Source organism: Hypanus sabinus, chromosome 22, assembly GCF_030144855.1.
Source record: "Hypanus sabinus isolate sHypSab1 chromosome 22, sHypSab1.hap1, whole genome shotgun sequence".
Lineage (NCBI taxonomy): Eukaryota > Metazoa > Chordata > Chondrichthyes > Myliobatiformes > Dasyatidae > Hypanus > Hypanus sabinus.
Window position 1 is genome coordinate 59,010,276 of NC_082727.1, and position 26,721 is coordinate 59,036,996.

Here is a 26,721-nt window from a genome sequence, read left to right on the forward strand (position 1 = left end):
GTGTTCCAGTCTTTTGTGGATTGGAAGCAACAGCCAGGGGCAAGAAATCAGCAATTAAACTGCGATTAATAAAGGATCTTTTCAAATACCCCTGTAGGAGACTCTCTTGTTCTGCTGATTGCATTTGTTGAGGTGCTGGACAGCCCTCCAAATGGCAGCAGAGCTATATAAATCAGTATTCGATGCAGATTGACACCATGATCTATAAGTTTGCATTCTTCCTGTTAACATTCAAGTTTGTGTTAACCCCTTCATTGACATGAAGATAGGCAGATTCTACTCAAATGTTTGTGTAAGCACCATGAATGCCATTTTGGTATCTAAAAGGCTCTCCTGACACCCGCCAATCACATCACTGATATGAATTTTATATCATACAGTGTATCCTTTGTTTTTGAGCACTGCAGCACTAGAATGGTGCAAAGTTTTAGTCACAAGTTTATCTTTGATTATTTTTCACCATCTGAACAATGAGGAGCTTTCAACTTAGACTTTGCAGAAGTTTCTTTGGCTCCGGCATCTTACTCACGTTTCTCCCCTTCAAGCGGCCTCTTGCTTTCACAGCGCTTCTTCTAATTCAGCGCAGGACAGGAGAGGGGACTAGAGAGAAAGATTAGCCAGAGATTCCGCAACTTGATGCCAGTGCTTCTGTCCAGAGTCCACGGGAGGCATACCTTTTAATTTAACAAAAATTGTTGTGTTGGAACAACTGACTAGTTTGAACCAGTTAACCCCATCCACTCTGTCAGAAAACTGTGGTTCAGCACAGTCAATCTGTATTTCATTAACGCAGAGTTTGTGGATGAAAAACATTTTATCAAATTACACCAATCATGCTGGAATAAACAATAACCCTCGCCTTTAAAAGTCACCTCAATTAACTTTAGACTAAGGTAACAAAGAATCAGTTTATATGTTATTTATTTTATAATCATTTCACTTAGAAAAGCAAATGACAAAATGTCAGATCTAAATGCCTAGAAGAGCAATCATTTCCAGAAGTTACTTGATATACAAGTACTCACTTTCAAGGACTCTTCATCTCATGTTCTCGATAGTTATTGCTTATTTATTGATTGATATGTTTATTTATTTGTTGCCTTTTGCACACTGGTCATTTGTCTGTCCTGTTGGTATGGTTTTTCGTTGTTTCTATTGTGTTCCTTGTATTTACTGTGAATGTGATGCTACATTCATTCCACACTAACACATGGAAGGAAATGTTGGACAATATCAAAGTAAAATGAGGAAAGACTCAAAGCTGCAGAAATGTGGTTTTTGAGAAGAATGGTGAAAGTATCATGGAGGGACAGAGTAACAAATGAGGAAGTGTTGTGAACAAGTTCCAAGATGGCGGCGCGACGCAGCTTGCAGCGGCCACTGCGGAGCTGATTATCTGTTATTTGTGAAGTGGAATGCCGTGCGGAATCATAATCAATTGAAAACGGACTTGGGAGCACAGAGGAACATTGGGAAATCTCCAGGAAGACCTTCTTCGTTGCTGCTGCTGCTGTGAGGTTCGGGACTCTGCTGGGAAGAACAGGCCCCCAGTCCTCGGGGTCGCGTTGCCGATGGCCATTGGCGGGGGCGTCTTAATACGCTCGGCAGAGGATGGTGCTCGGAGAAGCTGTGTCGGAGGGGATGGTTGTCGGCTCGGAGGTTCGACGGACTCGGAGACCGCTGCAGTCAGGTTGCTGGCGGTGTGTGCTGCGTCTGTGAGGCTGGGTTCGACAGAGCTTTCATTGTGTGCTGTGTCTGCGAGGCTGAGTTGGGCGGCGCCGTGGAAGTCCATAGCAGGGGTATTCCCTTCTGCTGCCAGCGTGGGATGGTGAGTCTGTGGGGACCCTGGGGACTTGTGGAAACTGAGTGGTAATTTCTTTTGAACTTATGTTCTTTGGACTATTTTTACTGTGCCTATAGTCTGTTTTTTAGATCAATTATGCTATTGCTTGCACTGTTGTAACTATATGTTGTAACTATGTGGCTTTGTGCAGGTCTTGTAGCTTTAGTTTTTGGTCTTGTTTTGTCTGGTGGGATTGGAGCTCCTTTCCGGGGAATGCGCTAAGACAGTAGCGCGATATTAATACGCAGCAGCCTCTCCGGACTCTGGATTGGGGATTGCTAAACGTTATGTGGATTTTCTGGTGTAGTCTGTTTTGTCATATGCTTTTGTGATGTCATTCTGGAGGATCGTTGTCTCATTTTTTAACTGCACTGCATTTGTGGTTTCTAAATGACAATAAACTGAATCTGAAAAGCTGGAATAAGAAGAGAGCTGACATCATCAATCGGGGAATGGCAGCTGGAATTTCTAGGATGCCTACATAAGAAAGAGAAGTTCGAACATCTCGCAGTGACGGGAAGAAATGATAGAAGAAAAGTTGTAGTCAACAGCATATGACATTCATCAAGGGATGGACAGGCACACGTTTTGAAGGAGAACTTCTCTGACTAAACACAGACGGATAACCATGATCACTCACTTCATGCAACACAGCATATAACAATGATGATGACTGTGAATGCCTACAAGAAAATGAATCTCAAGGTTGTATTTGGTGACATATATGTACTTTGATAATAGATTTTGAATATTGAACTTTGAAGGTTGGTACCTCCTGCTTAGGCTGCATGATGAACTCATTACACTTCCACTGGGAGATTCTTTCTTTTGCCTTTTGACAAGAAGATAACCTCATTTGCAGAGTGTTTTACAGAAGAGATTAATTCTGTTCTGTTGAATTGTGTGACAGCATAACCCAAGTTATTATGTGCAAAATCCAGATAATTCCTGTTAAAGGAAAATAATGACAACTCCGACAGTCTTCCCAGTTCCCTGTGGGGAAAAGGATGATGGATATCATCAACGTGGTGCCTGAACCACGCGGATCAGTGTCCCAATCAGAAAAACAATGGCAATGTGAATATTGGTGCAGAGTGTTTTTTTATAATCTGGTATTGCTGCTGGGTTCCTGAAGTGCTTGCCCTATTCAGCTGGCTGTAAGCCAAATGCAGATCAGTAGGGAATTGATCTGCGAAGGTCGATGGCTTGGAAGACCCAGTGAAAACACTGGCAGCTGGCTCTACTGAGGGAAAGCAGTTTTACAGTTGGCTTGCAGCCAGGTGTGCAAGGCCTGCACTTTGGGATCCTGTTGGTGTTAGCACACATCTCCAGAGAAACCATCTCCGTCTGATGCACTGAACTAACTTCACCGAGCCAACAGGCTATTTCTGCATCGTACAAAACTCTCTCCACTGCCACCTGTGCCCACATTTTCCTCAAAGATACTCTTACATTTTGTAACTTCAAAACATTAAACTAATTCAAAGAAAAACACAGGAGTATGAAATACGGGTCTAACTTCAAGCTCACTTTAAGTGAGGTGCACCCGTATCACATGGTAGCATGATGACACATGCAATTCACGTATTTATACATATAACCCATAATGAATTATTTAAATGAACAAGAATGCTTAATCAAATAATATATATCTAAGATTACTCAAATATTATTGAAATATTAAGTACACAGCAGATACAGATATCACTGTGCAAGATATTAAGTTTCCAGTGCTGGCCAGGATTGAAAGGTTCTTTAAAAACTGATAATCTTATTCACTGGTTTCAGTGACATGCTGATGCTCGAGCTGGCTGTACAGGTCCCACATGCGGAGCTTCGACACCATTGTGGGGCTCATCAGATTAGTGGTTCAAATCATTTATCATTTATTCCCAACGGATACAGGCTGGAGATTTTGTTTTAGACCCGCTTACTAAAATACGTAGAGAAAATTCAAATTTATTAACTAAAATGCTCTTGCCAAAGAATTTAGCACTTTAACAGTATGTTGATAATTGCATTGTCAATTAAGATACTATAACCACAAGAGAATCTGCAGATGTTGATACTGTGCAAGTATTATCTTTTGTAACCTCCAAACATTAAATTCATTCAAAGGAAGATCCGGGACTCTGAGATTATGGGTGTAACTTTGAGTTTATTTCAGAAAGGTGCTCACGAAGCACATAATAGTGTGATGATGTATGCAATTAACATATTTTTACATATAACCTGTAATTAACCATGTAAATAAACATGAATGCTTAATCAACCAATATACTGTATAAATATAAGTTGATTAAGCATTCATGTTCGTTTAAATAATTAATTATGGGTTATTTCGATAATATTTGAGTAATCTATTGAAATATTAAGTATACAACAGCAAGCTCTCTAGTTTTTGTGTCAGAGGTTTACAAGTTGAAATGGGCCCATATGTCATCGCTGCATCTTTCGTTGGCATTTGGCACTGTGTGATCAGTGGGAGGGTATAGAATTGGCATGGGGTAATGGTGTCTGTCACATAATCAGTGCCTTTTCGGTCCTTGGATGAAACAGCAGCCGTGGGGAGGTACTGCTGTTCATTGCCTGGACCCCGCCTTCCAATTGGGGAAGCCAGGTTCTTGTGGGAAAGGGGTTAGAAAACCAAACCTACTGATTGTCCACTCAATGCAGCCTGTTGTGCAGAAATTGGCAGCTACGTCAGCCTACATAATGGTTACATAATGGCTGGAAACTGGTACCCATAAAGTCTTCTGAAATGTTCTGATAATGTGCATACCTTTTTTCTTTACTTGGGAAAACTAACACTGTTTTGTGTGAAAAGAACGATGCATTTGAACATTATTTAAGCTTAGAGTTAAAGTAAGTTTATTATTAAAGTACATATATGTCACCATATACAACCCTGAGATTCAGTTTGTTGTGGCATTCACAGTAAGTACAAGAAACACAATAGAATCAATGAAAAGTTGCTCCCAACAGGATGGGCAAAGAACCAACGTTTTTGCAATTGTGCGAAAACAAAAATAAAGAAAAATATAATAATAAATGACCAAGAAATATCGAGAACGTGAGATGAGGTCCCCTTGAAAGTGAGTCCAATGCTTTTGGGAATAGTTCAGTGATGGGGCGAGTGAAGTTATCCCCTTTGGTTCAAGAGACTGATGGTTGCGAGGTAATAGCCCTCAAAGGGGTAATAGGCTCAAATGCTCCTAGAGCTTAAATTGTGTGCATTATGCATGTGAACACTTAAAGGTTTTTGCAGAAGCTAATTGCTCCCAGATGCTTCAGTAGAATTCTCCTTGGGGCAACGCTCGACTAGGGAAATAAGCAGAGGACGTTTCGAACTGGACAACCTGACAGGAGAGGGAAAAACAGGAGGAGTGTGGGAAGGAAGGAGAAGGCCATGACAGCTAAGACAGTTTAACAAGCATCGGTGAGGAACAGTGTGTGTGAGATCTACACTTTAATAAGAACATCCTCTTGGAAATCTGCCACCTCTGTAATCACAGCAATAACCTGGGAGCAGCTTAACCACTGCTTTGTCAATGACTGTTAAAGTGAGAGCACACTAAGGGCATGACCAAAATTGCTTTCCAGCCCGCAGTTGGAAATATTTACAATATCACAAATTTTATCTTGCAATGCAAGGATAGGGAAGCCCCTGAAAGTCTCTACTCAACAATTACATTCAGTTTTTTCTTGCCAGGGTCTAGCCAGCTGAGTGAGCACCACTAGTTCAGTAGAAGCCAATGAATACACGTGGAACTTTTTGCAGGCATTATGCAGTCTAAAATCAGCTCTGTGTCATATGAGAACTGCTCAGATTCATACCTGCGGCAAACTGTTCAGATTATTACTCAGTATCGTCACAGAGGTCTTAATACCATCTCTCTGCACTGCCATTTACATTTAATCTCCCTTTGTAAACCCAAAGATGGTGAGTGTTTGACAAAAGCTATTTGCAAACCATTTGGCTGATGGTTCCTGCACCCTTACGCAGCAGCTTTACAGTGAAATCCACGGTGTGTCACAAAACCTGACAGAATAGGCCTCTGGCTGGCCCAGACCATCTCTGAAGGAGCCCCTTCGTGGTTGGTGGAATGGTTTGGTGGTGGACTGCATATTACATAGCTTCATCACCTTCAGTGGATAACTTACTATTGTCCGGTATGTGCTGTGTTGTATGACATGAGAGATCATGGTCTTTCCATGACCATGATTGTTCTTGGCAAAGTTTTGTACTGAAGTGGTTTGCCATTGCCAACTTCTGGATAGTGTCTTTACAAGACAGGTGACCCCAGCAATACTTTTCAGAGATTGCAGCAATACCCCAGCAATGCCTGCCTGCCATTGGTGGTTGCATAACCAGAACTTGTGATGTGCACCGGCTGCTCATATGACCATCCACCACCTGCTCCCATGGCTTCATGTGACCCTGATGTTGGGCTAAGCAGGTGCTCCACCTTGCCCAAGAGTGACCAGCAAACTAGAGTTATCGAGTCATAGAAAAGTACAGCCTTTCAGGCTATCTAGTCCATACTGAGCTATTTAATCTGCCTTCTCCCATTGACCTGCACCCAGGCAGTAACCCTCCATATCCCTTCTATCCACATACTTATCCAAACTTCTCTCAAACATTGAAATCGAGCTCTCATGCACCACTTGTGCTGGCAGCTCGTTCCACACTCTCACAACCTTCTGAGTGAAAAAGTTTCCCCTCATGTTCCCCTTAAATTGTCACCTTTCAACCTTATCCCAGGACCTCTGCTTGTAGATCCAGCCAACCTGAGAGGAACAAAGCCTGCTTGTATTTACCCTATCTATACTCCTCATGATTATGTATAGCTCTATCAAATCTCCTCTCAATCTTCTACTAGCGGAGGGAGGGAGCACCGTACACCACATTTAGTAGAAACGTATCTCCACTAACTCTTATCACCAGAAGTTATTGGAGTTGGTGGAGCAAATGAGGAGGATCTGTCAAGAGGAATGGAAAGGGCAACCTAGGCAGCCCCCTCCCCACCTGGGCTAGCTGAGAAAAATAATTAATAATAATTATTAATTATAATTCCAATTCCTTCGTCACTTGTCCCTATTGTTCCATGCCACTTAGAACTGGACTCCTAATTCTGAATTCAGTAAAGGTCCCAGCTTTCAGTTGCAGATGCCTCCAACCAGTCAGATCATATACTGAATTTCACCTGAGGAATCCACACCAGAAGTGGGCTGATTTCATTCAAGGGAAAGATAACTGTAATAAATTAAAGTCATGTTGTTATTTTTTAAGATTTGCTTAGCAGTTGAGTATATTTAGACATGTTTGAATGGTTTTCCTTTCCATGTATTTTTAGGTATTTTAGTAACTTTCTTAATTACATTTTTAAGTAATTGGTCACATTTTTGAATAATATTTTAATAGTCTTGGAATGTTTCAGTGGCAGTTTCTGACCATGATAAACATTCATTTTGTTTTCACAGCTTTGCTCACGGGCTAAACCTAGCATTGTGGTTTAGCTAATCTAAAAACTGAAAATGTAGATCAGGCAGCATCTTGAGAGGGAGAAGCAGAGATGATTGTTTCAAGCTTGATGGCCTTTCATCACAGTCTGTGATTTAGCTGCCTGACGAAGAATTCTTTTTGAGCTGCATTGTGACAGTGCTTGTACTGGATCTTGGCTGATGGAACTGAAGAGCTGCCATTGGGCAGAGTTTGGTCACCACCTTCCAATGAGTTCCTGGAATAGGATGCAAATAAGGCAAGCAAAAACATTCTGGAGGTCAGCAGTGAGTAAGAGGTTGTGTAGATTCACCACTGATTACATATTCACCAAGTCTGCCCCTGGATCACACAGGAAAACAATTTTTTTCAGAAGTGTTCCTTCCTCAGAATTTTTTTTTTGGTTTATGATAGACTGCTTGAAGCTGAGCACAAATATAATCTCAGACCACTGGTATCACGTAGAAATTTGGAGATACGAGAAATGAACTTTTATTGAATATAATGTGTTTAATTGCATAATGGTGCTGATGCTTTGCAATAGTTCAACTAAGCTAGAAATGTTTTATTGATGATTTTCATTTCTACTCAGTGTCTGAGGCTTCTGGCTTGAGTGTTCACCAATAATCAACCAGGATTGATGGATTCCAACCGCCCTGATACAATTTCTCCATGACTGCAATATCCTAGTGAAACCTTCCACCATGCTCGTCACTGACAGTGCCAAGGTTTACAGGGAAGAAGTCTAAATGGGAATGCAGAAAATTAATCTTTAGTGGCATGTTGCACTTCATGGTCTTGTATGCTTGAAGCATGTTGTTAACCAGCTATTAAGTGATTAACTCAACTCAACTATTGAGTCATAGAGCAGAGAAATAGGCCCTGCAATGTCTGGCTGCCCATCAGGAGAGGAGGGCTCCAGGAGATGCTGTTCAGGTAGTTCAGTGAATGCAAGCACAAGGGTTCCACATGCCCTGTGACACCATTTTGAATCCTGTAGTGACTCATTTACCAGTATTTGATCCAGAGTCCATTATGCTTTGGCAATTCACTTCATGGCGTGCGAGTGTTCTTGCATTGGTGGACTGAATGATGGTGGAATGGCAGAGTCCATCTCGGGCAAAGAGTTCCCCGCCACTGAGCACTGCCACAAGAAAGCTGTATCCATCATCAAAGACCCCCACCTTCCAGGCCATGCTCTCTTCTCACTACAGCCATCAGGCAGGAAGTACAGAAACCTTAAGTCCCATACCACCAGGTTCAGGAATGTTATTATCCTACAACCATTAGGCTCTTAAACCAGTGTGGATAACTTCAATCACCATCACTCTGAACTGAGACTCGCTTCCAAGGGCCCTTTACGATACGTTCAGAGTATTCATTTTGTTTGCACAATTTATCTTCCTTTGGTTGTTCATCATTTTTTGTTTATGTAGAGCTTTTGTAAAATTCCATTGTATTTTTCCCATAAATGTCTGAAAGAAAATGAATCTCAAGATAGTATGTAGTAACATAGCAACATACACAATGCCAGTGGAGCACAGCAGGCCAGGAAGCATCTATGGAAAAGAGTAAGCAGTCAACACTTCTGGCCGAGATTCCTCATCAGGATTGCAAAGGAAGGGGGAAGAAATCAGTTTTAAAAGGTGGTGGGAGGGCGATAGGTGAAACCAGGTGGGTTGGAAAGGTCAAGGGCTGGTGAAGAAGGAATCTGATAGGTAAGTGGACTATGGGAGCAAGGGAAGAGGGGACTCGGGGGAAGTGATAGGCAGGTGAGGCGAGGTAAAACCAGATGAGAAGAATGGAGGGAGAGGATTTTTTTTTTAACCACATGAAGAAATAGACCAGATTGGAGGCTACCCAGTTGCTTCTCCACCTTGAGGGAGGCTTCATCTTGGCACAAGAGGAGGCCAGGGATTGACATGTCGGAACTGGAATGGGAACTGAAATTAAAATGTTTGGCCACCGGGAAGTTTCACTTGCAGCAGTTGGAGTGGAGGTGCTCCACCAAGCAATCCCCCACTGTACTCTGATAATGTATTTTTATGTACCTTGATAATAAATCTACCTTGAATTTTGATGGCGAGACGACATCAACTTGTTCAAATTGAAATGTTCGCTGTAAGCATGATTATCGCCTCTCAAGTGAACGTAGTAGCTGCCATGGCACCACATCAGGGAGGCAGATCATCTCCCATGTTGGTAGATCTGTTCCTGTAGTTGGCAAGGTTGTAAATGCTCGTGGCTTTGGAGACGGGGGTATTGGAGGACGGTGTCCGAGCAGAAGACCAGTGTGTCGTGGGAGATCTGTGAGCCCAGAGACCCGATCTTTGGGCACAGAGCTCAGAAAAAGTGATGCAATGGACTTTTAACATGGTAAACCAGCGAGCTGTTTGTTATGTCTCCCCTCTCGCTGTGAAACAGAGACTCCTCTTTCTCCCTTATTAGATAGATTTTTGTATAGCACTGGAGTTAAGGGTTATGGTGAAAAGGTAGGAAAAAGCTGAGTCCACGGCCAGATCAGCCATGATTTTATTGAGTGGCAGAGCAGGGTTGACCGGCCAGATGGCTGACTCCTGCTCCTATTTCTTGTGCCCAGTTGACTCCAGATTTCATTTGCCAGGATGATAAAGAGGCTGCCAATGTCACCTCACTACAGGAAGGATATGGAAGACATAGAAAGGGTGCAGAGGAGATTTACCAGGATGTTGCCTGAACTGGGGAGCATGCCTTATGAGAATAGGTTGAGTGAACTCGGCCTTTTTCTCCTTGGAGCGATGGAGGATGAGAGATGACCTGATAGAGGTGTATAAGATGATGAGAGGCTTTGATCGTATGGATAGTCAGAGGCTTTTTCCCAGGGCTGAAATGGCTAACATGAGGGGGCACAGTTTTAAGATGCTTGGAAGCAGGTACAGAGGAGATGCCAGGGTAAGTTTTTTACTCAGAGAGTGGTGAGTGCATGGAATGGGCTGCCAGCGACGGTGGTGGAGGCGGATACGATGGGGTATTTTAAGAGGCTCCTGAATAGGTACATAGAGCTTAGAAAAACAGAGGACTATGGATAATCCTAGGTATATAAAGTAAGTACATGTTCGGCACAGCTTTGTGGGCCGAAGGGCCTGCATTATGCAGTAGGATTTCTATGATTCTATGTTTCTAAAATCAGAATAAAGTAATTGGAAATATAAACTAGCCAAATGAGAAAAGTGGTGACACAAATTAATAACATTAGAAAAAGAAGCAAGCTTAGAAACGGAATTCATTTCTTGATGCAGAGAGGGTAATTACACTCAACAATGGAACTTCAGTTAGATTATATCGTGGACCCTTAGCATTAACTGAGAGGTCCATGTACTCTAGGTTGGGAAACTCTGAGTTTGACCAACCCAGCGTACTGTGCACAATGTGTATAATGAAGATATTAGAAATACTGAAAATGATGCAAAAATACTTTCTATCCATTCTGGGGTACTTACCAGAAAATAAAACTCTGGCTGGGTCTCAGTTCTCTGAAAAATGGACCAATGTTTGTTTATTCAGAGATACCGCGGAGAATAGGCCCTTATGGCCCTTTGAGTCATGCCGCCCCACCAACCCTAACCTAATCATGGGACAATTTACAAGGGGAGGAAATGGGGATACTCCATGGATTTCACAGGGAGGATGTACAGAGACTCCTTACGGAACAGTGCCGGAGTTAACCTCTAAACCCTGGAACACCCCAAGCTGTAATAGCGTCGAATTAACTGTTATATTCCCGAGGCATATACGTCTTTTTATTGAATGTCTTTATCCTAGGAGAATAAGTGTACAATTGTTGTTGCTGAGTGCATGGTATGGTATGGTTGTCCATAGGGTTTTCATGGACAATTGCTGCTGCCCAGGTTGGGACCTGGCTGGATTCGAACTCAGGACCATTCTCCTCGAAGTCCAGTGCTGATGCCACTACACCACCAGCCAGTGTACAGTAGTCATGAATAAATCCAGTAGGGATTTGAGGAGAAACCGCTTTAGCTGGAGAATAAATGGAAAGTAGAACTACTTACTGGAAGAAGTGGTTAAGCTGTGGAGCATAAATTCAAAAGGAGACACTGAGACAGAAGAACTGTTGGGGGTGATGAAAAAGGAAAATTTTAGGCTTACATAGAACGTGAAATGTGGAGTGGATTGGATTGCCAATTTGCTTACTATACACTCTTTATAACTTAATTTATAGGCTCCTTTAAAACAGGGGTTTCCCAACCTGGGGTCCATGGACCCTTTGCTTAATGGTATTGGTCCATGGTGTAAAAAAGGGTTGGGAAACGCTGATTTAAATGTATGTATTGTTCCATCAATTGAATGACACATACTTTTCCCAAGTGCAGATGCAGATCCACGCCCACTCCTTTCCAAAGTAGTTCCCAAAAGCACAGATACACGTTGTCTTGTGCTTCACTATAGCCACGCTGAGATCCCATCTTACCGTACATAATTAAATAGTGTGCACTGTGTATGAATTCCACAAGGCAGCAAAAACAGCTTGAATTTATATAGCACTTTTGAAGTAGAAAAAAATCTGCCAAGGGATTTCAGATCGAGAGAAAGGAGAATGGAATAGAATAAGGAAACAATTAGGAGAATCAAATAGCAAAGGTCATAGATCCAATGGCAAAGGTCAAGCATGAATAGCCAGGTGGAGGAAGTTGCTTTTCAATCCTGAAATTTAATTTAAGAATTAACAAAAAAAATTAGGATCAAGTAATTATGGTGGACAAGTGACTAGTTTTCAAAGAGTTAAAGCTAAATGACAAATCTCCGCCCATGTCTCACTTGGCCCATTGCAGCGGTTATAATGCAATCAGGATGGCTGAGACTTGGCAGAGTAATCCAAATAATATCAGTATTAATTTGTGTGTGGGTGGGGTAAATGTGGACTTTTAAACAAAGACAAATTGAGTGGGACTGTTGATGATATTCATGAGATTACTGCCAAAGCAAAACTTTGTAGTTCACGGATCTATTTCATAAATCCATTGAAAGCAGCCGTGACCGTGCATACAAATGAAAGGAAATTGGGGGAGAAAAGGAACAGATAGGATTTGATTGCACTGATCTACAAGTTGCTTGAGTTTGTGCTCAGTTCACAGCTGTAAACCGGGCACTGAGTCATCAAATATCATGGGCAGTTCACTTGTGCTGATTCTGCACTGGAATACCATAAGGTCACAAGGCATAGCAGCAGAATTAGGCCATTTGGCCCATCGAGTCTGCTCCGCCTTTCCATCATAGCAGATTTATTATGCCTCTCAACCCCTTTCCCCTGTAACTTTTGATCCTTTGACTAATCAACCATCATTTTAAATATACTCAATGACTTGGCCTCCACAGCCATCTGTGGTGATGAATTCCACAGATTCACAACGCTCTGACTAAAGAAGTCCCTCCACTCTCAGTCTGTGTTCTCAGGTGCTAGACTCCCCATCTCAACTCCAATCTCCTGCCTTCTCCACGTATCCCTTCATGCCTTGTCCAAATAAGTCTTAAATATCCAACTTCTGCCTTAAATATCCATAAAAATAGCCTCCACAGTTGCCCGTGGCGAAGAATTCAACAGACTCACCACTCCCTAGCTAAAGAAATTCCTCCTCAAACCCATTCTAAAAGGACACTCCTCTATTCTGAGGCTGTATCATCTGGTGTTAGACTCTCCCACCATAGGAAACATTCTCTCCACATCCACTCTACCAAGGCCTTTCTCCATTCAATAGATCTCAATGAGCTCACCCTTCATTCTCTGAATTCTAGTGAATACAGGCCCAGAACAATCAAACACCCTTCATATGACAAGCCATTCAATCCTGGAGTCATTTTCGTGAACCTCTTTTGAACCCTGTGTGGCACCTTATCAAAGGCTTTCTGAAACTCCAAGTACACGACATCAAGTGATTCTCTTTTGTCTATCCTACTTGTTATTTCTTCAAAGAATTCCAACAGATTTGTCAGACAAGATTTTCCCTTGAGGAAACCATTCTGACCATGTCCTATTTTATCATGTGACTCCAAGTACGCTGAGCCCTCATCCGTAATAATCAACTCCAACACCTTCCCAACCACTGAGGTCTGGCTAACTGGTCTATAGTTTTCTTTCTTTTGCCTCACTCCCTTTTTCAAGAGTAGAGCGACATTTGCAATTTTTCAGTCTTCTGGAACCATTCTTGAATCTAGTGATTCTTGAAGGATCATAGCTAAAGCCCCTGTAGTCTCTTCAGCTACCTCTTTCAGAACCTGGGGTAAACAATATTTGGTCCAGGTGACTTATCTACTTTCAGACCTTTCCGTTTCCCAAGAACCTTCTCCTTAATAAAGGTAATTTCTCACACTTCATGACCTCTAACACCTAAAACTCCCACCGTACTGTTACTCTGTAACACAGTGAAGACCGATGCAAAACACTTACTCAGTTCATCTGTTATTTCCTTGTCTCCCATTACTACCTCCCCAGCATCGTTTTCCAATGGTTTGATATCCACATTCACCTCTCCTTTACACTTTTTGTATCTGAAAAAAGAATATTGCTTGAATTGTTTATTATTTTTCTTTTTGCCTTTGCACAGACTATTGTCTTTTGCACTCTGGTTGTTTGTCCTGTTGGAATGGTCTTTCATTGACTCTATTGTGTTTCTCATATTTACTGTGAATGCCAGCAAAAAATGAATTTCAAGGTTATATATGGTACCATATATTTACTTTAATAATAAATTTACTTTGAACTTTAAGCTTAGAACATTAGCATCACTTTTTTGTTTTGCCTTAATTTTTATTAAGCTTTCTGCCACTGCCTACATTTCTACAATATTGAAAGAATGGGGATCCTACTCAGAATATTTTCTACTTACCTTTCATGAAAGAGAAAGAATAAAAACAGTCACGGGACACCAGCCTGCCTCCTGGTAACCTCCCTGCCATAGCTCCAGGTATCACCTCGTATCGACATTGCCTTGATGTCAGCAATCAGCCAGATGGAACCTGTCATTAGAACATTTGCTGAGAACAAGTAGCATATGAACATCACAGCTAATCCAACATGAGCTCTTGTTCCTCTAACCCCTGGCAGGTCTTCTCTGCTCTTTCGTGGAAAAATTGCCCTGGACTGATAGCGGAGTTTCCTACTACAGTCCAGCCATTCTGCCCTGTGGTAGCTGTCAATCAAGTTCTGAAAACACCACCTTTTGCAGTCACATGTCTATGAACAGGCTTCTTCTGCCTATACTTTAACGACAATTCTGGTGTGTGAACCATGGATTACATGTTCCTTGGCTACCAGCGGACATGCCCACTCATAAAAGTCAGTTAGCTGTTAAGAAACTGAAACCTTTTAAACTCACACTGCTTCTCCCGAACCTACATTAAGCTATTTATTTACATACTTGGGACTGAAGTAAAAGAGGATGTGTATCTTATCTTAGAATGTGGTCTCCACCAACCCATTTGAGGAACGTGGAGCCTCAGGTTTCCTCCTACAGTCCAAAGATGTACTGGCTGGTTCATTGTTCATTGTAAATTGTCCCGTGATTAGGTGCGGTGTAAATTGTGGACTACTGGACCACACAGCTTAGAAGTCCAGAAGGACTTATTCCATGGAATGCTTTAAAAGAAATTACTTCCGTTACACTGCTGGAGTTTAGGGCAGTGGTGAAGTTTCTCTTCATTGCTGTTTCTGTAACAATTTTTTCAACCAGTCAGGAGCTGAAACCCCAAACCCGGAAGACTGGTGGACCACTCTTACTTTGACCTCTAGCCTTTGCCCTGGTCAGCATGGGTGACCCTATCAAGAGCCAAAGCAGCCAGCGTAGCTCTCCGGATCATAAAGAGCTGCAAGCCTCCGAACCACAACAAGGCTGTGGTCCGCTTGGATGGTTCCATGCTCTATCTCACGGTAAATTTAAAAAATAAATAAATCAATAAATCGATGCTGAGATAATTGCTGAGATCAATTAGTTACCACCGATACAACTTGATTCAGACCATGCACCAAATTTGTGCACCGTGTTCTTTATGATGTTTATAGTGTCCAAATGCAGTGCTAGCTGCACAGCTGATCGTCTTGATGCATCCGGAGGGAGCCCAACTTTGTGAGTGATTGGTAACAGTTCCAGCAAGCTTGCAGCACGTAACACTGGTTTGCACCTCTTTAAGGAGTGGTGCATTGAGCTGCAGCAGAGTTTGAAAATAATTGTCGTGATGATTGCAATTTTAGTTCAGATGTCGTCCGGCATGGGGGATCTCAGGCTCCTTTATTACTGGCTGCACCCAGTTGCTATCTGGCATGGGTTCCATTGGTGGGCCCCTTTGCCACTTGGAGAGCCAGTGGTCCTGACTAAGCTGAACCCTCTGTAACAGAGAGTGGGATCTGTACAACTTTCTTGGAACAAAGTGCTTCCCTGAACTCTCTTACAAAACTGATGATGGAAAATTGTGCAGTGTTGCTGATAGTTTCAGCTTCCATTGAGAATAGGACAGCACGGTAGCATACTGGTTAGCACAGAGCTTAACAGTACAGGCGACCTGGGTTCAGGTCCCGGTGCTGTTGGTAAGGAGTTTGTACGTTCTCTCTGTGACTGCGTGGGTTTCCTCCAGATGCTCCGGTTTCCTCCCACGGTCCAAAGATGTATGGTTTGGGAGGTTAATTGGTTATTGCAAATTGTCCTGTGATTAGACTAGGATGAAATCAGGGGATTTCTGGGCAGCAAGGCTTGTTGGACCTATTCCTTGCCGAATCTCATGACCACAGGAGCTTTAACACACTAATACCTCCTATCATCTCCTGCACTGCCCCACAATTGTAATTGAGATGGGAATATTCAGAATATTTTATGAAGCCATCTCTGGTGATATATAGGTGTCCTACATATTGATCATCACTCACATGAAGAATTACTCCAGAGAAAGGCTGAGTACTTAAGTAAAACTTTCCTCCTTTCCCACGTTCCTGCAGGTATTCCTCTCCAAAAGCCCTTCCTTCATTCTTTTGCCAAGCTGCACTCTGAGAGGACCACGTCAGCATCTTCCCACTGTGCGTACATCTGGTGTGAAATGTGCATATTTCTGGTTGAACAAGAATGGCCTATACATGCAGTACTGTGCAAAAGTTTTAGGCACTATAGATTTTTTTATATGGTTTCAGATGGCATGGCCCCCACAGAGCCCTGATCTCAATATCATCGAGACTGTCTGGGATTACCTGAAGAGACAGAAGCAAGCAAGACAGCAAGGTCTGCATAAGAACTGTGGCAAGTTCTCCAAGATGCTTGGAACAACCTACTAGCTAATTTTCTTATAAAACTGCATGATAGTGTACCTAAGAGAGTTGATGCAGTTTTAAGGGTAAAGGATGGTCACACTACACACTGATTTGATTTAGATTTTTACTTTTTACAGCTCTTTATAGTAAATTTTTTGAGATGTAGAAGCTTTTATTTTTATTATTATTGAATACATCTTCACTTTACAGTTTTTTTACATGTGCCTAAAATGTTTGAACAGTACTGTATACATATGACAGATGGTGTAACTTATATTCAAACATGCTTGAGGCAGCAATCTGAAAGCCAAGAGGTACCAGTGATGTGGAAACAACATTCGTTGTCTCCTTCAAGTGAACAAACTCCACTGCCTCTTCCCCTCAGCTTCTATGCCGAGCTGATTTGGAGAGGTTGAAAATGGCATCTTTGGCAGCAAAATCCGGGTCCGAAGCATATCACTGGGCGGTGTGTTCGAGGATTGGAACGATGGTCACAATGAGGACCAGGTCCTAATGCGAGGTACAATATGTTGTTTGGACAATCTAAACACTGGGCCTGAAAGACTGGGAAGGCAGGATGTCAAGAGTCGGACAAGTTTGAATCGCACTGTTCTGAGCTGATTTGGGGAGGTCGAGAACAGCTTCTCCGTCAGTGAAATCCAGGCCTAGAACAATTTGTTGCGGGCAGGGAACTGAGTCCTAGTGCGAGGTTGAGCCAATTTAAAAGCCAGCCTGAATAGTCGGGAGCTCCTCTCTCTGCAACACTAAAGCTGTGAGACTGCTCTTGGCTGCTGTGCTTCGTGTCTTTGCAGTGAATTCCCCACTAGTGTGATGAGCTGAATACCAAGGCTTTGGGCTTGGGCCTACTCCTGGCTGCTCCGGAGATTTGGATCTAAGGACTCAGTTTGGTTCAGAACACTGTTGTTGCTGCTCACTTCTATTGTTTATATGATTTGTTTTGTTTTTCTTTTCTTTCTCTGAGGGCACTGGGGGTTGGTCTTTTTTTTAAAATTGTGTTCTTTCGGGTTCCCTGGTTTGCAAATGCTAGTAAGCAAACAAGACTCAAGATTATAAAATTTATGCATTCTTTGATAATAAATGCACTTTAAATCTCTGTTCCTCACCCTGACCTCTTCTCACCTGCTTATTACTTCCCTCCTCCTTCCCTTTCTCCTATTGTCCACTCTCCTCTCTTATCAGATTCTTTCTTCTCCAGCCTTTGACCTTTCCTTCCAGCTAGCCAGTTTCCTGTCTCCCCACCTTTTTATTTTGACATCTTCTCCTTCCTTCTCAGTTCTGATGAAGGGTCTTGGCCTGAAATGTCAGCTGTTTATACATTTCCATAGGTGCTGCCTGACCTGCTGAGTTCCTCCAGTATTTTCTGTGTGTTGCTCTGGATTTCCAGCATCTGCAGATTCTCTCGTGTCTGTGATTGATTACATCATTTTATTTTGGTTTTTTTCTAGTGTGGTTGCTAGATTTAATGCAGAATGACTGCTAACTGGGCTTGCATTTCATGTTCCACACATGCACACGTAATATGGCTAACACCAGCTGAGCTGCACCTACCCAGTAAAATGTCAATGACACTTCCATTCTGCCTGCATTTTAGACATGTTGACATCCTGTTCAACATTTATGCCAATTTGCTCGCCATGTAGAACTTCATGATCATAGCATAGTGGTTAGCACAACGCTTTACAGTACCAGCGACCCCAGTTCAATTCCTGTCACTAACTGTAAGGAGCTTTTTACCTTCTGATCATGACTGCGTGGGTTTCCTCCCACAGTCCAAGGACCAACTGGTTGGTAGGTAATCGGTCACTGTAAATTGTCCCATGATTAAGCTAGGGCTATATCAGGTGGTATGGCTCAAAGGGTTAGAAGGGCCTATTCCATGCTGTAGCCCAAAAGTAAGTAAGTAAATAAATAAATAACTTGAAATCCAAGATAATATTCAGTTTTTAGACTCAGGTTTTCAGCTGTGAACTTGCCCTGTGCAGAAGTAATTGATTATATTGAAACCACAACAAGGAAATATGGTTAATAAAGGTAATTCACTTAACTTTTCGATTAAAGGGTTATGCATATTGCACAAGACGTAAAAATGCAAAACAAAGAATTGGAAAAACCTGGAAAGAGCATTGGCGGGAAGCAAAACAGTGCTAGCATTTCATGCCACACATTCTTTGTTGGACTCTTGCTCACTCCCCCTTTTGAGATGCCTGTGCTTTGCAAGCACTGCTTGTATTTATTATTTCATTATGTTTAGTTTGCGGTGCATTAAATTTCCGCAAGCTTTTTCCTATTTTGACTAATATTTTTCCTTGGGGGATTGATTAGGTTTCCCTGATATTATGTGCCCTGTAATATTAGGAACACTTCATGAAATAAGGATGCAACTTAAACAATTCTAGATTTTATAGGCTTTTGAAATTGACACTTTATTAATTTTTCCTGACATATTGAAACATTGATTGTTGAAACAAAACCTCTTTGTGTCTGGACGGAGGCAACTGATCAATAGACCAATTAGCATCAGCTAGGGATCTGCACTAGTAATCTCATATCCAAGTCTGGCTCTGTAATGGAGGGTGACAGTTAGGCAGCTGAGTTGTTGGAGCAGCTTTCATTCAGCTGAGGCATCGCACTGCACTTTAGCCTGATCTGGATGAAAAGAATTCAAGGCACTTTTGGACAAAGTCCTCCTGATGCCTTCAATTACCTCACTAAAACAAGACCTCATTGTCTGTATTGAGGCAGCTGATCAGAGGGCCAATGGCATGCTCTCTTCTCACTGCTGCCATCGGGAAGGAGGTAGAGGAGCCTTCGATCCCACACCACCAGGTTCGGGGACAGTTGTTAACCTTCAACCATCAGCTCCTGAACCAGTGTGGGTAACTTCACTCACCTCAGCACCGAACTGATTCCACAACCTATTTTCAAGGACTCTGCTACTCCTGTACACAATATTATTTATTTATTATTGCTTGTTTTAATTTTGTATTTGCACAGTTTGTCTTTTGCACTCTAGTTGTCTGCCTTTGTTTGCGAGTAGCTTTTCAGGGATTCTATTGTGGTTCTTTCTGTCAGAATCAGAACAAGGTTTAATACCACCAGCATTTGTCGTGAAACCTGTTAACTTTGCGGCAGCAGTAAAGTTCAAAGGTCAAAGTAAAATTCATTATCAGAGCGCATACTTGTCACCAAATACCGAGATTCATTTTCCTGCGGGCATACTTAGCAAATCTGTAGAACTGTAACTGTAAACCGTAAGCGTCAGAAACTGTTAATGGTAAACTGTGCAAATGCAGATATAAATAAATAGCAATAAATAAAGGGTATGAGATAACAATCTAACAGTCCTTAAATGAGCGTTTATTTAAACATAGAAATATAGAAAACCTGCAACACAATACAGGCCCTTAGTCCCACAACTTGTGCCGAACATGTTCCTACCTTAGAAATTACTGGGCTTACCCATTGCCCTCTATTTTTCTAAGCTCCATGTACCTATCCAAAAGTCTCTTAAAAGATCCTATTGTATCCGCCTCCATCAACGTTGCCGGCAGCTCATTCCATGCACTCCCCACTCTCTGAGTAAAAATCTTACCCCCGACATCTCCTCTGTACCCACTCCATTGTTATTATCCCCTTTTGATCAAGAGTCTGATGGTTGAAGGGCACCTGGTGGTGGGAGTCCTGAGGCACCTGTACCTTCTACCTGATGGCAGCAGTGAAAAGCGCAATGCCTGGGTGGTGAGGATGCTTGACATGGCATTGTTTCATGTAGATGTGCTCAATGGTTGGGAGGGTTTTACCCATGATGTACTGGGCCAAATCCACTACCTTTTGTAGGATTTTCCATTCAAAGGCGTTGGTGTTTCCCTACCAGGCCATAAAGCAGCCAGTCAGCACACTTTCTATCACACATCTGCATGTTTGCCAAGGTTTTCGATGACATGAAGAACCTCCGCAGACTCCTGGGGAAGTTGTTGTGTTTTCTTCGCATTTATGTTTATATGATGGGTCCAGAACAGTGCAATACTTGATAAGTATATAAAAATAACTATAAATTACAATAAGTATATACTAAAATAGTTAAATTTCATAAGTAGTTCAAAAATGGAATTTAAAAAAGTAGTGAGGTACTGTTCATGGGTTTAATGCCCATTCATAAATCAGATGGCAGAGGAAAAAAAGCTGTTCCTGAATTGTTGAGTGTGCTCCTTCAGGCTCCTGTATCTTCTCCTGATGGTAGCCATGAGAAGAAGGCATGACCTGGGGGATGGATATCCTTAATGATTGTGGTATACCATGTATATCTGTCTGGACATGCTCCTCTGCTGACCGCTCCTGTGGCTCCTCCCACAGACGCTGTATAAAGGTGATTGTGTCACTGCTCCTCCCACAGTCATCCAGCATGGACGTGGTCCATTTTACTGCTAATAAAAGCCTTTCAGTAGTTACTCTACTTCGCCTTTTAGAGTTATTGATAGTGCATCAATGATGGACGCCAATTTTGAGGAATCATTCCTTGAAGATGTCCTGGATACTACAGAGGCTGGTGCCCATGATGGGGCTGACTAAGTTTGCAACTCTCTGCAGCTTGCTTTGATGTTGTACCATAGCCCCCACCCAGAACCAGACCAGATGGCAATGCTGCCAGTTAGAATGCTCTTCATGGTAGATCTGTAAAAATTTGCAAATGTATTTGGTGACATACTGAATCTCTCAAACCCACAATGAAATACAGCCGCCGTCATGCCTGCTTTGTATACGCTCCTACTGTGAATGCCTGCAAGAAAAGCTATCTCCGGGTAGTATATGGTGACATATACATTGATAATAAATTTATCTTGAACTTTGAACTTTTGAATTAGGTCAATAGTTATCATATGCCAATAGTGTTTGTGAGCTCTTGCTGTCTATCAACTGGTTGTCATATTTGCTTATCTCTTACAATGCTGACTATAGTTTGCAGTCTGTAATATGCTTTGGAATATAATGCTGCAGAAGGTGATATCCCATGTTTGGTTTGGCTTATTATTGTCATATGTACCAAAATTGAGAGAAAAGCTTGTCATGCATAATGTCATACTGCTCAAATAATTACACAGTGCATTGAGGCAGAACAAGGCAAAACAATAACAATGCAGAATAAAGTGAAAAAGCTAGAGAGAAAGTGCAGTGCAGGTAAACCATAATGTGCAAGATCATAACGAGGTGAATTGTGAGGTCAACAGTCTGTTTGAACATGCAAGAGGCCAGTTCGTGAGTCTGGTCACAGTGGGATAAAAGCAGTTCTTCATACCGGTGTACAGGGTGATAGAGTATCTTGAATTTTTTCTAAAGCTCTGAGAGCAGCAGCACAAATCTGTAAATGTGGCCAATAAACACAAGGTTTCAATTTGAAGAAGAACATTAATGAGGAAGTGTCCATCAGTCATTTAATGATCAGCTCGCTTGTTAACTTGAGTAATTTATTGGCCTGGATAGGAGGTTGGTTGTATTGCAGGAGATAGTGTGCTGATGATGACTGGTACTCATTGGCACAATGTGCCCAGTAGTGTCCTCAAGAAAATCTGTAAGTGACTTAGATGATGAGAATGAAAGGTTATGTATCCAAGACTATTGATAAAAGATGATGAAGAGTGGTGGGAATACAACAAAGTATTAATAAATGAGTCCATGATTTTCCTTCTTTATTTCATGGCTGTCTGTGGGAAGATGAAACTCAGGATTGTGTACTTTGGCTCCTTAAAGTTGTTATAGCTGGGGGTGGTAACGGGGAAAAGCTCCCACTACCTATTAAATGCTCCCAATAGTATGCACCTCAAATAGCATCTGGAAACCCCTAAGTCCAACTCCTGGCCATGTATGGCTTAGCTACTAAGCCTGGTGGAACCATTTCTACTGACAGGAGAAGGGCAAGGTGGGGGTTACTGGCTTCAGGCAGATGGGGTGCATCAGCTATGGTAATCTAAGAGAAGGAAAACTCTGATTTCAAACCTCTGTTGCCTTGTAGCTATACCCATTCATGGGAAAGGCTTCGGGAATAAACCCCAAGGGAAAAATCCAGAGCTGGAGTCCCTAAAGCAGTCCTACGTTGAGTTCAACGCTGATTGGCAACTCCTGTGATGCTGCTGGTACTAAACTCATCCTGTCTCTGCCATTCCTTTGGGTTCATCAGATATGTGGAGAGAGGGAGCTTGTTACATGAGCAACAACTTTCTCCCTATATTGTACTGGCCATTTGTATACCTAGACAGCTAGGAAGCAACATACCTGGTCAGCCCTGACCGACTGAGGCCTCACTCACGTATTTTGAATCTTTAAAATAAATGAATGTGCAACGGCAGTGGATAATGGATTGCAATGAAGGCAAATGTGACACTGTTTCCTTTGGCAGCATCGTAGTCTAATGAGGGGAAGGGGAGGGTAGAGATGTGATCAACTTCAGAGATCTTTAATACCTGATGTCCTGGTAAAGAGGCTGACATAAGTCAGCTTTTACAGGCGGAAGACCCGAGTACAGAGGGTTAGATACTATTTCTGCAGTTGCACGAAGGCTTGGTTAGACAACAGTTGCTGTAACATAAGCAGTTTGGATCACCGCATTTGAGGAAGGGAATATTGGCCAATATGGATTTAACAGTTACATAAATCTGATTCTTGATTCATTCCTCTCTCCAGGAGGCTGCCTGAGCTGCTGAGAATTTTCAGCACTTTTGGTTTACAGTTTTGATATTTGCTTTTATTCCAGATTTGGAATGTTTTGCTAGGTTGATAACTACTTTTGAAGGTTGGATTTCATGAAGGCATTGCAGAAACCATGTTTGACTTTCATGGAATTCAGAAAGTTAAAGATGACTTTAATTATTATGCCTCCTGCAGCAGCCACGATTCTGTGCCTCTCAGAGCTGGTTGTGATTGGACGGAGTACCCAAGCAAAGGAAGCAAGCTCGGGCAAAATTAAACTTCACAATCTTACAGTTGAACAAAAATCTCCTGACCCGTAATGTGAGAAAAGGCACGGACAAAGATTGGTTAATGACAAAGCATAAAATAGGAAGCTAGGCTTTTTAATGAGTTGTACAATGCTTTTTAAAATTGTTTTCCTGGATGCAAACCAGACATTTAGGAGCTGTGCCAAGATATATCATTCACAGAGCACAGATGCAGATTAGAAATCACTGCTTTGCTTTTGTTTACAACCAAGAACCATTTTTTTTTCACAAAATAAGACGGGCTCTCCTGTTTTACAAAGTCATATATGGCAGATTAGTTGTTATGCTTGGACTTGTTATACGGATTCTAGAGTGACATTCAAAATTTCACAATATTACACCACTACATGAGGTAATTGACAGTCTTCCGATATGTTTAGCCTATGTTTTAAAGTTTCCAAGGTATCCGTCTCGCGGGGTGACTCAGAAGATATTGTGCAACAGGATTATGCAAAAATAAAGCTATGTAAATCATGTTTCTAACCTTTTGGTTGAAGTCCCCACATTCAGGGCAAAGCAAACCTCACCAAAACAGGCTTTATTTTTAGTCAATTAAATATATGAGGCAGTTTCTGAAAGAATCCACCAAGGTTTTCCACTGCTAAAGGATGTTCAGTGTTTCAGAAAAACAAGGCATAAAATGTTTACTGCCTTAATGACACGCGGCTGAATACGTTTAGGAACAGGGCCCTGCAAGACTTGGCGCTTAACCAACTCAGATAACAAAGCACAATAGGGCATATATACTGTACCAGTGCCAGAAACAATCAGCGAGGGCCCAAAGCCAAAAATATGGGGAAATATACTTCAGCTTTCCAAATCTGTTTCAACTGCAAATAAAATTAGTAGCTTCATCCCTTCCTATTTCCTATTCAAACCGAAGGCATCTCCAGTGGTCTACTAAAAATATTTGTGAGGATTAGTGAATAGTTTTCCTTATCTTTTCATGGCTGCATTCCCACTGTTAAGATGTGAGTTTTGCAGTGAAACTTTTCCTTGCCTTTATTTCATTTGTAAGGATTGGAAGGATGTGTTAAGCAGATACTAATTTCATGATTTGAAATACCTGGAATCTTGAAGATTCAATTGTCACTATATAAAAACAAGTTAAATGCATCAAAAATCATAACCTATTTATAAATGTTCCTGTAAAGGTTTCTTAAAAGGAAATAGTATTTCCAGATCTCTATCTATGGAGACAAGTTATTCTTCCAAGGGGAATAAAGATAGAGATTAAACGGACAGCAATTAGTCAGTTTGCATTAGTTAATTTAAAGCAGGATAAATCCAACCTGGATAGGTAGGACCAGTTAACACCTCTGGGCCTGTACTTGCTGGAATTTTGAAGAATGAGGACAAATCTTATTAAAACATATCAAATGTTGAAAGGCCTTGATAGAGTGGATGTGAAGAGGATGTTCCCAATGGTGGGGGAGTCTAAGACCAGAGGACACAACCTCAGAAGAGAGGGTGTTCCATTCAGAATGAAGATGAGGAGGAATTTCTTTAGCCTGCGAATGGTGAATTTGTGGAATTTGTTGCTGCAGGCGGCAGGGGAGGCCAAGCTATTGGGTATATTGACTGAGTTTGATAGATTCTTGATTATTCAGGGCATGAAGGAATACAGGGAGAAGGCATGAGATTGGGGCTGAGAGGGAAATGGAACAGTCATAATGAAATGCAGAGCAGACTCCATGAGTCAAATGGCCTAATTCTGTTCCTATATCTTATGGTCTTGTGATAAAGCCAGTCCTGAAGAAGGGTCTTGGCCTGAAACATTGACTGTTTGTTCAGTTTCATGGCTGCCTGATCTGCTGAGTTCCTACAGCATTTTGTGTGTGTTCCTCTGGATTTCCAGCATTTGCAGAAACTCTCATGTGTATAAATCCAACCTAGATTTTTGCTCCCAATCAACAAAGCTATGGAAGATGCCATCAACATTTCTATAAAATGTTAAAGGTTCCTGAAGGGTTCCCAACCGGGGGTCCATGGACCCCTTGCTTAATAGTATTAGTCCGTGGCATCACAAGTACCGTCTCATTGATGATCTGTTCACTAATGAAGTTTAGGTTTCCGTGGGAACCCTTGCTCTTGATCTTATTGCAGCCTTACTCCAAATGTGGATCAAAGAGGTGAGGTGAGCATGACTGTTTTAAACGTCAACATTTGAGTAGACATACCATCAAGGAGCCTAGTCAAGAAGAATTCACTGGACCCTAACGCTGTAATGCCCATAATCATGACTTACACAAAAGAAAGCTGTTGTACTTATTGGTAATCAATCATCTAGAGCCCTAGGACATCATTACAGGAGTAGTCCTAGGCCCAACTATCTTCATACTTCATCTGTAACCTTCCTCACCTCATAAGATCTGAGGACGGGATGTTAGCTGATGGTTTCACACTGTGGAATTCCATTCATCATTCCTTCGTAAATAAATCAGCCCATTCATTAACTGGTACAAGATTTTTGTTCTGGTTTACTTTAGCTGAACTGCATACTCTAGATAAGTCCGTGCCTGCATCCAGAAAGATCTATATAACACTGAGGCATCAGGAGATGTGTAAAGTCACATTTGTATCATGCAAGAGCACAGAATGATTATCTTTAAGACAGCATCCGGCCATCACAATTGCTGTTCAATAGCAGTAACTCTGTTCATCATCAACATTCGTGGGGGGGAAGGGAGGGGTGAGGTTATGGTTGACCAAAAACTCATCTGGACCACCAGGTAAGTAATGAAGCCAATGGATTAGGGTGCATTGCAGCCACTAACTGACTCCTTGAGCTCCAAAGCCTTTTAATCATATACAAGGCACATCAGCACTATAAAGGTGTATCTTGTAGTCACATGGATGAAAGCAAATCTGACAACTCTTGATACCCTCACTTGATTAGTACCCCATCTACCAACCTACACGCTCCTGCCAACCACCAGAATGTAGATTTGCTGCAGACCTGACTGTCTGCAGTGCCTGCTTCGACAGCATCCACCAAATCCATGACCTCTACTCCTACCTGGGAACACCATTCCTGGCATGTTCTCTTCCATATTCAAACCATCTGTATGGAGCTTCC

General features: G+C 41.9%; 1 long non-coding RNA gene across 2 annotated transcripts in view; it reads left to right on the top strand.

Annotated features, from left to right (window-relative positions):
• Window positions 1-966: 966 nt before the first annotated feature.
• The window catches only part of LOC132379661 (uncharacterized), a 77,670-nt gene continuing 51,915 nt past the window's right edge, over window positions 967-26,721 (top strand). For both annotated transcript variants that reach the window (XR_009507501.1, XR_009507502.1), the window contains exon 1: window positions 967-1,828. This is a non-coding gene — a long non-coding RNA (uncharacterized LOC132379661). The remainder of the gene's footprint in view (window positions 1,829-26,721) is intronic.